At 47.1% G+C, this 18,810-nt stretch overlaps 1 protein-coding gene across 4 annotated transcripts in view; it reads right to left on the bottom strand.

Annotated features, from left to right (window-relative positions):
- The window catches only part of LOC119194145 (plexin-A1), a 160,060-nt gene extending 150,719 nt beyond the window's left edge, over window positions 1-9,341 (bottom strand). The window contains exon 1 of one of the 4 annotated variants that reach the window (XM_037448262.2): window positions 8,999-9,341. The gene's annotated coding sequence lies outside the window, so the exon portion shown is untranslated. The remainder of the gene's footprint in view (window positions 1-8,998) is intronic. The other 3 variants (XM_037448264.2, XM_037448265.2, XM_037448266.2) reach the window with 3 other exon arrangements.
- Window positions 9,342-18,810: the final 9,469 nt, after the last annotated feature.

Below are 18,810 nucleotides of genomic sequence, written 5' to 3'. Positions count from 1 at the left end.
GGGAGACGGGCTACTTTTGAGAATTTTGTCTGTGTCGTGGCCAAGTTTGACTTCAGCACTGATTGCCGAGGGCAGGACGAGGTGTGCCTCATGAATGAGCTCCAAAATGAGCTAAAAACAGCTCGTGGCAACAGAACGGCACATGGCTTCGAAGCGCGTCTTATTTAGTAGTTTGAGGGAAGGAAAAGTCGTGTTTCAGCTGGCTGGATTTCTGAAACGTGACCTTATCTGCCTCGCTTGTCCGCTCTAAAATTAGCTTTAATGCCATTGTTTTAAAGGCGCACTCAATATTCAGCGTTGCCTCGGGTGCCAGTTGTACAAACACTATCTGGCACGTGTCAGAGGGCAGGCACCGACAGTCCGCTGGTGCACCAGGGGGCCGTCACGCTGATCTCAAGCGCCAAATGAGGTCACATTCGGGAACAAACGGATCAACCGCAACAGCCACATTTCTCGAAAAGCGCCGGGAACGACGGGACATGGCGGGTCCCGGCGCGGCAGGAGGATGGCCCCCGAGGGAAAAAAAAGAGAGAGAGAAAGGAAGTGGCTCCTCCCAACCGCCACGCACGCATCCGCACATCCCACAAGTCAACAAGTCACACACTCCATTTCATTAGGAATGTGAGGGCCTGAAAAGGGCTGAATGGTATCGCAGCCGCATTCCTCCCGCACGTTTGATCACATGATCGGCCTTCGTCGCCGCACCAGAAACATCAACGGCCCCGAGAGGACACACTCTCTGGGGCCAATGGCGAAAAACAGCGACGAGCAGCCGATCTAGATGCTCTTCTCCTCACGCCATGTGACAGCTCCTGGTGGGGGTAGGGGAGGCCGGGGGTCAGAGGTCACCGAGCACAACTGAAGCCAGCATGGGATGTCAATGTGGAGAGATCGCACTGACGCTCCACCTAAACGACCCTCCCCCATGGCATGGTAGTAGCTCAGAGGTTCACCCCAGCTTGGCAAAAAAGCAACACGAGGGCAATAAAACCTCAAAGGCCTCACTCCACCTCTAAAGTAGGGATCAGTCTAACCTTTGACCTCCCCCTACCCCACCCCTCCTCCTGGTTTGAAGGCCTCCTCCTCCTCCTCTTATTTCTGGTTACAATCAACACCCCACCCCCTTTCCGTGGGCCGGCCATTGTCTGGCCTCAAGTACTTATTCCCAGAGTGCCCCTGCTCGGCTTCCCTCTCCTCCGCAGGGGGGGGCTGGGAGGGGAGACACGACTTAAAAGCACCCCCGGGGACGGCGTCGCAGTGGCCCAGGTCTGCAAAAAGGGCTGCAAAAAGAATTAGGCTGAGCAGCCACCAATGTTCTACACAACATGCCGTCGAGTGGTTTTCTCCTTAACAAGCTTTGGGAGAGAGGACAGGGAGGGGAAAGGTTTTACGGCCCTCGTGCACATGTTTCCACTGAGGGAGAAGAGGGGGAAAAACAACCGGCCATTCAACCTCTGTGTAAAGTTGTTGACGTGAGAAGGGGGGTTGAAGCTGCAGGCCGAGAGAAAAGCAACGTTGTGTTTTGCATTGAACTGCCTACGACAGATGAGCAGATGTTATCGTTGCCTTTTGCTGCCACCAAACCATGAGAGTATTTGCCTTGATTTGCAGGAAGGGAGGGGAGGGGGGGGGGGGTGTGAAGGAAGGTTGACTTGGTAACTGTAGCGCCCGCGGGTAGAGAAAAGTCCCTTGTACATGCGCCTGTGGTCGACATGCTATGAGGTGGCACAATGCCAAAGCACAATGGAGGCTGACATGGCGCGCTACTCATCCCTCCGCTCTCTTTAACCCTTTGAGAGGAGCACAAAAGATGGCTCTGACAAAGAGGCCGGGGAATGAAGATCGGGCAGCAAAAGAAGGAGGTGTAGGATCTTTGCGGCTTCAACACAGTCTTAAAAAAAAAGGGAGTTTCAGACTTAATTTGAAATTTGACAACTTGAATTGGGCTCCGTTGTTAACATGGGCCAAAGGACGCCAGGAATCTGAACTATTTCTCAGGGCCGGGACACAACGCTGTGTTTAGGGCCGCCGAGAAAGCTCCCTGTCCCCGCTACGTGGAACAGGCCCGCGCTGTTTAGCCGTTTTCTCCCCAATAACAACTCTGTGGTTAAACGTTGTCAACAGCGATCATTTTCAATCTAGCAGACGGTTTCTAATAAAGTAAGCCTGCTTTCAGTCTGAGCTTAGTGAAGTTTGGAGTTGGCTCTTAAACCCGAGATCCCTCTCGGCCCTTCGGTGTAAACGTGGCTACGGAGAGTTAAATATGGAGAGGTGAGAGGCTGGGAAGTGCTCCAAAGTGGTTTAGAGCTAAAGCTACTCCAAACCTACCCTTCTTTTTGCAGCTGAAGTGGGATCGCATGGTGGATTTGAGAAGGCTAACTGCCCATTGCAAAGGACCAAAATGTTTTATTTTTTCTTCTTCTTTATTGACTGGCTTTCTGTGAAGTGTCTGACTACATAAGTCCCCCCCCCCCCCCCCCCACACACACACACACACCTAAAGAGAGCAAGGCACTTAGGGGGAAAAAATGAGTGATAAACAAAATGAATAAATGAGCACTTATCTCCATCTGGTAAACACACACGCAGGTGCTGACACCAGAGTGTGCGGTTTATGAGCCGTGCAGCCCATACATTTGGACATGTGTGCGTCCAAAAAAACGCCAACACGGGGGGCCAGAGCGCGACTGAGGGAGACGAGTGATGCCGCCTGCACAGGCGCGCACACACACTTTCTCTATGTCCTCAGGGACGACATCACCTTACCGTTGACTCCTCTGGAACAAGTCGCCCTTCCCTTCCGCTAACACGGGGGTGGGGGGAGGGGGGCACACTAGCGGATTTATGGGCTTGCCCACGGCCATGCTTTCCCTGGGCAAGTGGCTCTCTTAAAAGGCCCGCCTACTATTAGTCTTATTTACAGAGCCGGGAGAACAGACTGCCTGAATTATTTAAGTTTTCCCTTGGTAAATACAACACTAACCAGGAGTGTGTGTGTGTGTGTGTGTGTGTGTGTGTGTGTGTGTGTGCAAGAGAGGGGTTGGGTGGAATGAAGAAGTGGCAGCTACAGACCGAGAAAGAGCAATTATGAAGTACTGCACCATTAACATTAATCACGACAATAAATGGCTATGTGCCTGTGTAAACTCTCCCGTTTCATCTTCTCTGCAGTGGGGTGTCACCTGACACGCCACACGGCGAGGACCGCGCACGCACACAACGTACTGTCCTGTGTTCAGTGCACACTGTGGAAGCACAGCATATCTCAATGCAAAGGCATGCACAGGCACACAACACTGTCGCACACACTCACTCACAGTGCGCCGTCTCCTCTCTCACACAGTGGTTCTCATTAACAAGCCAAACATGCCTGAAGAGGCAGACAGACTCTAGTGAGCACAGTAAACAACCAGTAGGCTGCCTCATCTGAACAGAGACTGAGATCTCAGCCACACACACACACACACACACACACACACACACACACACACTTTTTCTCCACCGAACCGGAAGAAATCTGGTGATCTTTGGTCGTGGAGAACTTAGGAAGGCAAACCCTAGGGGAAATATGGCCCTCGACAACGTCCCAACACTTGAGGACACGGTCTCATATAAACATCAAATTGGAGGGAAAGGATCACTAGAAACCTCCCTCTTGTGAAATCATTACACACTACAGCCATCTTTTATACTGATAATTATGAAATTATTTGCGTTTTGGGGGACAAAACAGCGTTGGCCAATACATCAAAGCATGACTTTGCAGGGGCCCAAATGACATCAGATAACACAAAAAACAACGTCCTCTCCACATGTAGAAAATGGATGGAATGTGTTAGAAACCCTATCACATGATCACATGTCAGCGAGAGTCCGTGGGAACCAAATCACACGACTCATGCCGCGAACATTTTATTTTGGTCATTCTGAAACAGGTTTTTGGATATCTTGTAACCACTGAGGCTTCACAACTGATCCGATTCTGAGAGACTGACTCTACAGACACTATGCAAGTAGACACGGACCTTCCTTTTCATCTGCACACCGTAGCAGTAAAATTTAAGAACCGATAGAGTTGTTGCCTTATATTACAGGAAGGAACAGCGTCTTCCTGATCAATAGCGGGGCCCGGTTCACCTTCGCAGGAGGAAATGCAACAAGAGAAGCCATTTCTTTTTTTTGACGTCCACGTAAATGGAGGACCCGAGCTGCCTGTCTGAGGGAGGGGGGGGGCAGAGAGAATGCTGACAGGAGCATCGGCATGCCGAGCAGGAAACCTCACACGCCGAGGCCGCGCCCACAAGCTGGTGGGATTTCTACACAAGGTCACCGGGTCAAAAAGTGGCACCGGCGGGCCCCGCCGCGCTTGGACCTCCGAGCAGAACCGCCGCGACAGACGACCGTGCACCTTTGGTTCCACACGTTACGAGAAATTGTCAATTTGCTTCTTTAACAAGGAGGCGCTCCTGTCAATAAAAACAAAATGCCTGGGAAAGGGTGAACGAGGTCCCTGTGTCCTCCTTCACTCAATCCCATAACTCTGCTTCACGTGTCATCCAAACTAATCAACAACTCCGTGCACAAAAGGAGGCCGTGTAAATCTGGCACGCTGGAGACAGAATTTATTTTCAATTTGCAGCCAGATTAGCCGGCGTGTTTTTGAAACCTTCTCGTCCTACTACTTCTCCGAGTCGACTTGAGTGGCCTTTTTAGTGCCTGCTTCAAAAAGCGTCCCCCCCCGTACCCGAGCAGCTGTCACTTTCAGCGGGCACCGCGGAGGACGGATGCGGGGGAGGGGTCCTTTGAAGGGAATGGTTAAAAGTGGGCGATAAAAATAAACTGGGAGAGAGGAGAAAATTAATTATACATAACACACGGTTCACTCGGATGAGCACGGAAGAGACAGAGAAACTACGGCTGTTTCACTCAAAGGAAGAAAGAAGATATAAAGAAGAATACATCTCGCTCCGCCACCGCGGGGAGGCCACACTCATTTGGCTGCGTCTGAAGTGAGGGACGCGACGACGGAGGTCAAGCATCAAACCGCACAGACGAGGCTTTCATTTCACCGCTCTCGCTCCGTGCATCCTCTCCGAGTCAGCGCGTTGCCCGGGACCCAAACACCGCCGCCGGGCCGGGCCCGAGCGCTCCCTCCCCGTCTTAAGAGTGGGACGGAGCTTGCAGATGAGTCGGTCTTTAAGATCACTTGTGATTGGCGCTGATTAGGATTTATGCCGCCGAGGCCCACCTGCGAGCTGGCCTCTTGATGCGTTTCGTAATGCGCCGCCACTTTGCGGCTCAACGCCGCCCACTGACTCTCAATCCCGGCTTCTTATTTGGGCCAAATGGAGGTCATTCCGATTTGAGCAGTCAGTCAAGACGGCCCCGCCAGGTATTGGCGAGTGAGTTTATTTCATATTAAGGCCTGTCGGCTGGAGAGGTGTTCGCACCACGAGACGTGTGTGTGTGTGTGTGTGTGTGTGTGTGTGTGCATGTGTGCGCGTCTATAACAGGGCCTTCGGGTACAGCCCTGCTGCTGGTCCCTCTTTAGTGCGTTTTAATATTGTTGCTGTGTGGCTCCCTCGCTGCAGGGCGCCACACAAGCCCCAGAGAAGTAAAAACGCTCAGAGAGAGAGGATGGGAAAGAGATGGAGAGGTGACAACGCGGAGAATCAGGAGACGATGTGACAGGAACCAGGAAGGAAGGAAGTAAAAACCCAAACAGGGATCTTTAAAAGAGGTATTGGGGGAAGAAAAAAAAAAAAAAGAGAACCAAGCATGTGGGAGCGGAGCGCCGGCAACACGGCTAACCTCTTTAGCAAGACTGACACAAATGAAAACTTATGTAATAAAAACACACCGTCTCTGTCGGCTGCGATATGAAAGCTGATATTGCATCACAGCGCCGCCGTGCCAAGGAAGCCCTCGATTAGCCCTCGGTGTACCAGACACTCACATCCCACATTACACCCTGTAGTGGTTCCTCTTGCACTCGCAGCGAATGCTTCTGCATGCACCGAGCCTCGGGAGACTGGCAACGCCTTTGGAAACGTACCGGAGAGAAGTTAGGAGGAGATTCTGGACACAGCGAGAGAGAGAGAGAGAGAGAGAGAGAGAGAGAGAGAGAGAGAGAGAGAGAGAGAGAGAGAGAGAGAGAGAGAGAGAGAGAGAGAGAGAGAGAGAGAGAGAGAGAGAAGCAGAGGAGGACGAGGGAAGAACAGCAGAGAGAGAGGAAGCGCCTAAACATGAGGTTCTCACACCGGTTCAGAATGTCCAAAAGAATTTTGCAGTGTAGAGACACACACACACACACACACACACACACACACACACACACACACACACACACACACACACACACACACACACACACACACACACACACACACACACACACACACACACACACACACACACACACACACACACACACACACACACAGGAAAGCAATGAATCACAGTAAAAAATACAATTATGCACATCAAGTCCTAATAAACAGTTCAAATGATGCAGAACACTAGCATTTCCCTCCAACTGAGAAAGACCCTGGCAAATAATAATTAATTTCTTCTCCTTTAATGTGTGTATTTATATAATAATATATAATATTCAGGATCTTAAGTGTTGATTCAGTTCTCACTTGAGCTCTTCTGCTCTGTCATCCATCTGAGATCTAATTAGACCTTGAATACGGCCGTCACTGAAAGGTCCCGAGGAATGCGATGGGGTGTGGGGGAGGGGGCAGGATCGCACAAAGGCAGGACCAGCGGGGTGCAAAGTGCACGTCAGCTCAAATTCCAAAGTTTGGACATCACAGAGTTACCCCTCACGGCGGCAGCAGCCGGACGGGACGGGGCAGGCTTTCATAATGCAAGACACTGCTGCTCTATGGCGGGGCAGATTTGTATCATAATTGGGGAAGATTGAGGCAAATTGCTGGTAATTTTCTGGCTGGGTTGCCAGCTTTCATTGAAATGCCATGCAAGGCCACCGTTTTACCCCCCCCCCCCCCCCACACACACACACACACAAAAAAAAAAAATGAGTGGATCTCGGCTGTAAAACAAGTCGAAATCCTCAATGGACAATGGAGGTAAGTTACATTCGTATTTAAGCTTGTACAAGTGTCATCTGGACAGTCCTCCTTTGGGGACAACACGGTCCCGGCACAAAGAGAGTGGTCTCCAAGCACCGCCGCTCCGGGCCCTCGTTCACACACCGGTGTGGAGGCCTGTCAGTCCTCCGTGGAATGACTTGAAGCCGGAGACTGGGCACCAGCTCTTAAACAAACACTCACGTCACGGTTCACATCCCGCGTCGTTTAAATGGGAACCCGCTGCCCACCGCATTTAACTGTCAATAAGGAGCTGCTGCTTGACTGAGCTGAGGGACATAAAAAAAAAAAATGGGTCAAGTCACTTCTGATAAAGAGTTACTGCGTCAGTCACGTGACGCCCGGGTCCTGTGGGGGAGTTGGAGTGGTGCCACCGAATACATCAATCAACACTGCCAGGACTGTATCAACTACTTAATACAAACCGGTGCTCCCTTCATATTAAATCAATATTTCAGTGATTTTGTTTTTTTTGGAGGGTGGGGGGCTGCAATGTGGTCCATACCCACACCCACCAAAATAAGGTTAAAATCACGTCAAAGCCCCTGCTCTTCCAATATGATTCACGAATACACAATACGTGGTTCACGTAGCAGCGCGCGGGGGTGAGCGTGGGTAGCGTGGTTCGATTTATAAACATTTTGTTTTTTTTATGTTAAAGAGTGAAAGAACTGAAGAGAATCCGCTGGAGCACTGAGAGCATTTTGAATCGCTGTGCCAAGCAATGCGCACCCCACACACCCACAGACGGCACTCCGGAGGGGAGCAGCTCACACGGCGCCTCTCGTTCCTCTGCACGTTCACGCGCCTTTTACGCCACACCGACGCAGTTTAGAACTCATTCAAAGCTAATGGCTCAATCGATTGATTTTTCTTTTTTAAAGCAAGCACCCACGGGAGAAGTCTCTCGTACACACATTCCGCCCTTAGGTCCGTTTTTAGAAAGCCCACGCAGGGTGGGTACACATTTAAAGAATAAACAAACAAGAACGAGGGGGAGGGAGGGGGGGGAATGTTAAATCCACGCAGCCTCCACGGACTATTTATCCACGCGTAAGCGTCAGGGCGGTGGATACCTGTGCGTGTGCTGCCATTCCCTCTCCTGAGGCAACGCAACAGCCACCCGCACCCTCCGCCGGCTAGCTAGTCCGCGTCACGCCACCCGCGCCGGTAGCTTTTATTTCATTACCAAAACTCATGTTACCGTTACGGCGAAGCTTTCCCCAAATCACAAAAAGTCTCTCTCTCTTTTTTACTGAGGCCGTTGTCAAACCAGACAGAAACTCACCTCGCACTGCACCAAATCCGGGTTACTTGCAAAAAAAAAAAAAAAAAACAACATTTGACCAAGTTCGATCGCCGAGTGCGAACCACGAAAATAATGCAATGCATGTGTCCGAATCCGTTTAATTAGTTCGTTAAATCACCGTTCGGCGGCAAGAACATCCGCAGTTTTACAGTTTGTTGCGGATCAATCCGACTGGTGGTCACACCGGAGTGCACGTTCAACACAGCGCGCGCGCGCACACACACACACAAACGCGCACGCGCCCAATACTGGATGTTTGGAGGGGCTCTACGGTTCCTCTTCGTGGCCGTTTCACTGCAACCAAACCGAGGCTGAAGCCTCGAGCTCCTCAAACTCGTGAGGAGAGCAGACGCCCGAGAGAAGAAGCAAGTGGGGGAGAGCGGGAGGGGAGGGGAGGAGAGGAGAGGAGAGGAGAGGGGGCAACAACGACAAACTCTCCGCACGGAGCAATGGAGACAGAGGCAGAGACAAATGTAACCGAAATATTTCTGCCGGCTCCCTGCAAACCGCCGCTCCTTCCACGTGAAAATTAAATTAAAAAAAATCCCTTCGCCGGAGTTCCCACGGTACTTACAGGTTCAAGTGATCCGGAGGTTAGATATCCTTTCCATGGTTGTACATTCCAAAACTTCGGGACATTCCAGTCTGGTCACGGAGCGGCGGGGCTCTCTCTCCGGCGGCTCCCTGCGCGTGAATGGAGAGGAGAGGAATGCAACTCCGGCTTCAGGAGGAATGGAGGAGGCGCTCCGCTGACGCAGTGCCGCGCGCAGCCCATAGAGGGCGCTCCGGGGCCGACGAGGACACGTGGGAGAGGCGCGTTTCATCCATTCGCCTTCCCCACTTCAACAAAATGAGTTATTTCATGTTGGACTGGGTTCCATCATATGTATTATTTCATCAAGAACTTTGGTTATTAATGAAGATTACTTACGTTAGTCATGTTATTGCAATGAATTCATGATATGGTGTGAGATTCAAGATTTTTTAATTTTTTAATATCATCATGCCTACACACACAGTGTACAATATAAATAAGAGAAAGGGTTTTCTTTGAGTTATATTCCAACCTGAGGCTAATAATCGAAACAACTCATTCATGGTCATTGTTAATGTGTATTGCCAATCCAACAACAACAACAACATGTTAAACATAAATGCATTAAAAGCAGAATTATCTTTGTTGTCATTGTGATCGAAACACATTTCGAGTTGCAAAGGCTGTGTTGTGAAGGCTCTATATGGGAGGGTTGGGAGGGGGAGAGGTGAATGCAAATATTTGCTGGACAAATATTGTTAGCGAGAGTAAAGCTAGTTTAGCCTTGATGGGAGGCAGAATATTGGATACCTGCAGGTTACATTTAAAGCAGAAGACATCTATGCAAAATAGGTACTGAATAGGGTTTGAAATTTAAATTGCCCTGGGAGATGTTGGGATGTCGTGTTTAGATGCGAGTTCCCCAAAACAAGACGGGCTCCTTAATTAAATGAGGAGGCCCCGGGCCTGGCTGTCACATCCCCTCAGCTGACACATTCCCACTGACTAACTTACACTGAGTGACACTCAGACAGACAGATTTTGGATACGAGCTGCGCCCCGTGAGGCCATCCAACCGACTTTTAAATCTCCCTCATTTCTTATGAAAAGACAGTTGAAGTGACTTTGAAAGCTCAATTTCAGCATTCACCACGCAGTCAATGACTAACCTGAGCTGGGACAAATTGCATTTTGGGCACTGTTCCACGTTATCTCTGCGGCAAGGAAGCTTTTGGTACAACTGAGCTATTCAAACAGGCAGCTCAGGTTACCAATTGCACTCAGGAGAGCAGAGAGCAAGATCTGGCAATAACCACACCACCTGGCCCCGTTCACTGTGTGTGTGTGTGTCTATGTGTGTGTGTGTGTTTTAGAGAGCTAGTGTATTTCTGATTGAGATAGATAAAGATATTTGTGTGTGATTTGTGCATAAAAGAGCAGCTGAATTTGCAGTGCTCGCCAGGACATTTCCCCATGGTCTATCACACCACCCAGCTTTCAATAGTTTTCAAAAGCTCACTGTTTGCCATTAGAAATGGTTGGTTTGGCCATAGTACTACTGGGAGATTAGGACTCACTTACCATGTGAAAGGCCTCCGGACAAAGCCGCTCCCCATCATGCACTTAAACACTAACACATTGATTAGCTCTGAGTTAGTGTGGTTTGCGTCCATCCAGTTCCTCTTCGGGCCTACTGTAAGTTCTCATTGGAATATTTTTAAAGAGTATTAAATGCATCAGACTGAGCGTAAAGTTATCACTGTGCAAGCCGGGGTGAAAAGACATGCATGCAAAATGGACTCTGTTTGCTCTCTGTTGAACCCAGTTGTATTATAACGTAGCAAATTATTATACAGTCACAAGAAAGACACAGCAACTGAGATGTGCTTTAATAAAAGGGTTCTCCCATTCGATATGTACTTGTTGGAGGTGTTTTTTCTTAAAGAGCCAGATTAATCCTGGCTGTCATGACGTGACACGGTGCACAGGCCGAGCAGCTTGGGCTGAAAGCACACAGCATATTAAATAAAGGCACGCATGGAAGTTTGGTGGTTTGCTGCTGGTTTGCTCTCTATTTGCTTTTTTTCTTTCTTATTCATGCACTATTAATGGGACTGCGTTTGGCAAGAAGAACAAACATTTAAAGTGAACACAGAGATACAATAACTGACTGATCAGAGAGAAAAGAGTCCCAGTTGCCCTTGGAAAGAACACAGCAAATACACAAACCAAAATCTGTGAAAACACACACACACATAGACACATATACAGTATATTTGCATAAAAATTATATGAAAGCTAAATTGAACTAAATATTGGCAACTAAATAAGGATGTGTGTTGCAGTGCAACCTCAAACAAAGAAATATGTATTCTTTAGCTTTTGTATCTGCACTGTTCATCCACATTCTCCTAAAAATATGAGGAACACAGATAGAATCCTGCTTTTATGATGTCAAAATGCTTGCAGTTAACAGTGATAACAGATCAACGGATGCTAATGCGCCCTTTAAACAAACAATAAAGTGTCTGTTTTAACCCCCATACCTGACTTGAAAAAAAAAACCATCTGATCTGTGGCAAATATTTGAAACTAACCAGTTTTAGCCAGCTGGTGAAGTGCAGCTCCTGTGAACCTGTAACCTGAGGTTGCAAAGCTCTAGCCGAACAGGTAATGAGTCATTGATTGGATAACAACAGCATGGCTGACTGTCAGCTAGCACCGTTGGAGGACCCCACCCGGCTAGACCGGTCCGGTCTGGTTGTACAGTCGCTCTGGTCCCAAATCAGCCTCAGCCGCCACATCTGATGTGATAAAAATGCGGTCAAATACTAATAATCTAATACAAAAATACAGTGTTTGAACTGCTAAAATACCTTCTCCAGTCAGTGTAGCTAGATAATGACCATTTGTTTGGTATTTTCTGCCCTTCTTTAGGCACAGACTATTAGAATATTTGAGTTACAAGGACACAATGGCATCCTTCATATTGAAGTCTCCCTTAAGGGATTCCTTCAATGGCCTGTTGTTCATTCTATGTAGTGTGTAGTATCCTGTCATGTCGACAACAACGTATATTCCTGTGTCCTATTGTCCCTTTACCCTCGATGTTTAGTCAAGTCATAGATGACAAGTTGGTCTGATTCAGAACTTTCAATTGAACCACAATGAAGAGTTATTATTTCATTGATAATGTGAAATGAATAGATCCAAAGTAATTAAGGTCTGTTTTTCCATGTTGGGAAAAATGTCTTGCAATGCAACACAATTCACTGCACAAAAAATGAGCGTATGTTATATATCAATATCATTCACATTGATGTTTAAAAAGTGTTTTATTGATGTCATGATTTCAACTGTGGCGCCCAGGCCAATCCATAGAAGGCAAACAGCACGATGAAGAAAGAACTTTCTCTGCACCCCTGTCCATACAAAATGCAAAATGTGTGTCCTCCGTGCACCGCCTCCGCCGTGGAAAGAATCTTTGCGTTGGGTATCGGCTGCTAGCAAAGAGCAGAAAAACACAATGTTGTGCAACCATGTTGGAGATTATTCATGTTGATTCATGACAAAGCAATAAATAGCAGATTTCATCACACAGATCAAACAGTAATGTAAAGATAGATTGATTAACCGGGATTCGGCAGATGTGTTAATAATAATGTGTGATGCTTGAAATATTGTCTTAAATAAGGTAATGTGAGTTGAGAATATCTCCATCTTAATTATTCATTGTAAGTGCATTCAGATTGTGGGGAAACCTTAAGAGACTCTGGAGACTTGTTCTTTAAATAGCTGCAACCTTATAGGCAGCCTCACTGGCCATGATTTAATGTGCATCTTTTCATAGACCTCAATTATCAATTAACTGTAAGTGTACACCAGTGGGAATATCCTCAGTCGTGTCCACCACATTAGCGTCCATTAGAAGGGAACAACCTGTCGGCTCCTCAGCCGCTGAAGGCTTTCCTCTGGGCTGCAGCCTGTCACAGTGGAAACAACAACACTGGGAAAATAATACCTGGGAAATGCCAGGGAATCTCTTTGAGGGGGTCACGGATCTCAAAATGAACAGTTTTTGCATCGAGCCGAACGAGTCGTAAGCGTCAAGACCGATTGCTCTAATTATGAATGCGACAGCAGAGTAGAACCACCGGGAAAATGCAGCGGATCTGCGCCCTCATTGTGTGCTGGAATATGAGGGACGTCTACCTTTCAAAACGCAGAAATGTCTGCAGTGGGAAACGGGGGGTCGGCCATACCACGAGGCTTTAGGACACAAGTCATTACTCTCACTCAAATGAATGGTCCAAACATGTTTGGGTGCCAGAAAGCAAACTGTTACATGTCTCGGTGCCGTGTTGATTCTGACATGCTGACATTGGGCTACTTTATGCTAAGCTAGTCAGAAGCTGTGCTTTCCTCTCCCACCTGTTTTAAGAAGATTTTAAATAAACACATAAAGTGCCTCTTTTGTGTGTTGTGGAAGCTGCCATTAAGCTCTAATTGGGACCTTTTCTGCACCGACTTCTGACGTGCAGACCTCGGGTTGAGCCTGGTACGGACACAACAAATTACACTTTGATCCAAATGACATGAACTTATGTCATCACTTGGTATTGATGGAGCCTTTTTTCACTTCACGGCCATGAGATTTAGAGGACAGCGAGGGGAGGGAGTATAATTCACTTTATGAAAATATCAAAAAGCCAATTGTCATGGAATTGTTGTCGTTTACTGACAAAAGCCTTTGGACTTTAGAACACCTCAAATTAATTAAAAAGGTTTATCGTGACTTTATGAGATATATAAGCTATAGATATCTATAATATATTTCCCAAATCCTTTGATAAATATAAGCGGTCACTTTGAAATCCCTTATTTGAGGAGTTTCATCCTCATTCGGGTAACTAAGACACTCCCACTCTGGGGGACACATTTTGGAACCGTCCTTTTCTCGGGTGCCCGTGATCTTCTAATGACGTCCTACTTCTTCTAGCTCCTTTAAAACCTGGGGGGGGGGGTCCTCATGCCAAGCTTTCGCCCATGCCAGGTTTTTAGCTCTTGGTGACAGTAACAGCTTTAGTCATATCTTGGCAGGTTTGCTTATGCCGAGGGTTTCTCAGAGCAGGAAGTTGGGTTTGGCTGGTTTTATATTAACGGGGTCTGTCGGCTCAGCTGGGCCCGGAGCTGAAAGCAGATCTCACTCACCCTCCGTGTAACAGTGATGAATCTGGTTCATCTGGAGCTCGCAGAACAACACTAAAGCCCAAGACCCACATTAGAGTCTAAAACGTTGCACCTGTGTCCAAGGAGTTTTTCCATTTAGGAGCCGAGTTGACTTTTTACAGAAAAACCACCAAAAACAGTAAATGTCGCCACAATACTTTCCCCCCACAAAATGAACCAGAGTTTCATCGTCTCTCTCTCTGCAGCTGAAGCCTTTGTCACTGACGGCGCCACGATTTCAGCTCTCTCTGCTCCTTTGAAGCAGGGTCCCGTTCTGCCCTTGACCGAGGAGCTCGTCGTCCTCACACAGTAATTATACCAGAGCGGACGTCTACTCTTTCCATTGAATTATTGAGAAGGTGGAGAGGACACAAGATCCCATGTCAAGACAGCACAGTCACAGCTGCCTCGGGGGGAAAACCAATGAATAAGCCTGAAAAGCTGCATGTGTGATGCCATGTTCGGAAAAGTTTCTCTTCACTGACCATTTTAAATGACAACTCTGAGAAGTGTGGACTAGACTTTTCAGTTATGCACACAAGTCTCTTTGTATTACTGCAAGGCTTCTGTGCCAGCTCATGCCGGATATGTTAATCACCCCTTTGGAAACTTTAAACGGTAAACATAAGTGATTTCTAAGCTGTGGTGCCACTAAAAATACTGGGCACACAACAGCCACAATACAATAAACACGAGCCACGGGGAGAAAAAAAGCATTCCTCTTCCTTCAGGGATGGATAACAGAAAGGTCAGTGGAGCCGTAGACCAGCGTCGTCGCTCCTCAGGACGTCCAGCCGCGCTTCTCTCAAAGCGCTGCCCGTACTGTGCAGAGTCTTCAGCTCGTTTCGGCCCAAATGAGTTCCTTCTGACTGTGACCTACTGCATGAAACGAGGTGTGCTTGTTGGCTCAGCTGTTCACAGTAATGATGATCTGGCGTTTGGCTCTTGATTGTATCAAGGAGTTGGTTTTTCCTAGTTCTACATGGAACTGGGCCGAGGTCACTAAAGTGCTCTCACTCTCTCTCTCTCTCTCTCTTTACAGAGTACATTCTCCCCTCAGGTAAGCAAGGTGGGTCGGATGTTAAGCCAGTGGAAAGATTTAATAGACAAAATATCACGGTGGGAATGAGTTACTTTGCCAATAAAACCTTTTTATGAGCAAATATGCCATGGAAATGTATTAGAATTGCACCAGGTTCCTGTTCACAGCTCACCTCGTCGCTTCTCCGTTGCCATGGCACCATGGGGGCTGTAGTCCATGCACGCCTTTTCTTTGTTTTCATTTTTCTCTGTAATGTTATGCTCGTGAAGATGCACACTGAAGTGAAATTGGGTGACTTCCAGGGAGCTGGTCAGGGAGCCCATCAATGCCCTGAGCAGCGTGTGCCAGGTTCGGGACCAACTTTTTGGTTCTTTTAAAAATAATATTAATTTCAAGTGTAGGGAGGTAGAGTGATCTATAACTGAATATATATATATGTATATATATATATTGATTTAAGAGGCACAAACAGCTATATGGCTACACCCCTCCTGTTAAATCAACGCATAAAATATCCCCCAAAAATAAACCAAACAGATGGACAAATCCACAAGTGGCAACAGCTTTCATAGAAAGACACATAAGATGAACTTATGTTGGACAAGATTGCTTCTGTAGCGAAAGTATTCACGTGCCAAAGGATGAATGTACAAGTGTTTTCGGTTGCATATTGAGCAATACAACGGGAAATAAATGGTCTGCTGCATTATGGTTAGGAGAAAACGGTGTTCCTGCGTCGGAGAGGTGTCACACTCACTGTTTCTTATATAATTGACACAAGGGAGCTTATATAATGCGTCTCATGGTAAGACCTTGAGGTTTCTGTAGGATGGAGCCGAGCACTTGGTGTTATTTGTCCACCTGAGAATCTACTTTTGTTAATATAGAAACTCGCCTTCCTTTTCACGGCAAGCTGTCTTCCGCACAGGAAGCCATTAGAGAGAGAAAAGGTGACATATCGCAGCCGCACAGGATGGCTGGCCTCAGTTCAGTGCCTCCATCTTCACCCCTGACAGAGCAGTGAATGGGCCTCACTCACAGCTGTCCTGGAGTCAGTCAGCCAAGCGCAGCTCAAACCTGAAAAAACAACACGACATCTAGGATGCTAAGATGCGCCCGGCAGTGCAATCTTCCTCCGAGAAGCGATAGAAGGGACGGGGGGGGTGAGGGGGGAGTCATTTAAATGCTAAACGACGCAACCTGTTGCCGTGACCCCGCGCGGCTTCCCGGTGGCTTTCCCGGTTGGATCGGTCACACGTGATGCGACGCGTGAGGCCGTGTGACGAAGGTGGAGAAATGCACTTGAGGTTGATGTGAGCAAACTTGGTCATTTATCTATTATGTGCAGTCAGAGCAATTCAATATGTGTGCGAGTGTGAAATGTTGGCCTGCGGACACGTGAGATGGTAGACAATGAAGTCACAAAAAAAATAGTATGTTACGGTTGTAACGTCACGTTACAATGTTGTTGAGTTATTATTTGAACACAAAAAGTGATTTTTGTGTTAGCTAAACCTAACCTACTTTTTGGTTTGGTTGGTTTGTCTGTTTTATTACATCTGTAAAACAGTGGATTTTTTTTTGCGGTGAAACAACTTTACATTTAAAATGGTTGAATAGTCCTCAAACGATTAGTCCTTCAGTTGTGAAATCCACTAATAGCACAGGTATTATAAAACTCCATCCGAGACTAAGCAGCTGGAAAGGGAGGGGGGGTTTAAGGAAAAATCAGAGTTCCTGGTCATTTTATTTCTGACAAATTTAGGCCATTTTTGGCTTCATGTGCCACTGAGCAACTTATATCATAGGAATCCACAGCGCCTCGCCTCCAGCGCTGTACCCAGTTCCCTCCATCCATCCATCCATCACTGCAACACACACAGAGGGCGTGACTTCAGTCTCTGCTCAGGACGCCATTAATCCACTAGATCTTTGCATAGCAATAGCGCTGTTGAATGTTTTGAATGCCGTTTAGAGAGCCTGGATGCGAGATAGTGCCTTGCAGGGTCTGCGCATTTCAAATGCCCTTCGTTACATTATGTAAACCCCCACCCCCTACAACCTGTACGGCAAGAGCAAAGTGGTCCTGCATTTGATAGAACAGCTTCCCTGCAGCACACCACAGAGCACAATTCAGGTTGTCTTTGCATAACTTCATCAAATGTGACATGCAGCTTGGTGCCACATGGAGGGAAAGAGAAGGTAAACGTGGGATAAGTATGGCGCTTAATCAAGGTTCAGATGCTTTATATTAACAGCCCACAGGGCCACTGGTTGATGTGACAGCTTGTGAAAGGAGGAAAATGTAGAATTACATGCAACGGGGCTCAAATATTTCTCTGCTATTTAAAGCATCCCAAACATCATCAGTGAAAGTGTTCCGTTTGATATGGAAATGAAGGGATTTTTCCTTTTTATATGAGGACATTTTCTACCAAATCAGAATGAAATTGTACCATTTAAACTATTTATGAGTTATGAGCTGTTGATGAAGTATGGCAGCTGTCACTTTATTTTCCTTCTTAGTTGGGAAAATGTGCACCAAGCTGTATGAGATACAGAATAAAGAATAAGAAAAAACAGGTGGAAGGTTGGAGGAAGCTGTGGAATGAGAGTTTAACTCTGAGGAGACGATGACCTGCCATGTCTTGGAGCGGGAAAATATCCCTTTCTTGCTCTGAAAGGCAACTGGAAGGCAGCGGTAACATCGTAGGAAACAGAGCTATGGCCACTATTGCTTCTCAAGTGTCTGGCGCTCTACCTGCTTCAGTACCATCGAGAGAAATGATTCACAATAGGCCCACAGCTGTTGTTATTTCTTTGATTTTTGCAATCATCACCCTCCACTAGCCTGCATTTCTGAATAAATGCCCCCCCTATTCTCAGTGCACCCTCCTGTATTCAGCTAATCCTTGCGATTAGCATTGAATTGCATTTCAAAGCGGACGTAAAAGCATCCACACAAATCCTCTTCCACCTGCTCTGTGTCACGAATTCAAAACAAACATAAACGTGTGTGTCACAACTATTTAAACGGTGAACTAATTGAAAACTGTTATCCATTTCATTACCCAGATAAATGTATTAACAATAAGCACATCCCCCCCCCCAACAGCAGAACAAAGAAGAGTTATAGATGGGAGCTTTTGTTTGGAACCATAAGGCGTTTTATTCACCGCACGTAAGACAATCTCGGCTGAATGCACTTTTTGTAAGTCGCTTTGGATAAAAGCGTCAGCTAAATGAATGAAAAAATGTAAACGCTATTCTGTCAATCATCTTTCTTCTTGTTTTGTGACAGCAGACAGCAGAGAAACGAAGAGAAGCAGCGGGTGGATTGATAGGTGTGCGTACCAAGCAATAAACGCATGAAACAGAAATGATGGACAAATTGCTTCACGATTCATTTCTCTAAACTGAATGCAACAGCAATGAGTGTGACAAGCTGCAAATTGTGCAATCCCAAATGTTATCAAGCAATGCAGACAGGTGATCAGGACAAAGGGAGCACGCTGAGCGCGATTGTTCAATGTTTCCATCTCGCACCTCCCTTTTGTCTTATATGTGCGCACACAAACAC

This window comes from Pungitius pungitius, chromosome 8, assembly GCF_949316345.1.
Source record: "Pungitius pungitius chromosome 8, fPunPun2.1, whole genome shotgun sequence".
NCBI lineage: Eukaryota > Metazoa > Chordata > Actinopteri > Perciformes > Gasterosteidae > Pungitius > Pungitius pungitius.
The sequence above is the reverse complement of the archived record's forward strand: the minus strand, read 5'-3'. Positions and strand labels throughout refer to the sequence as shown.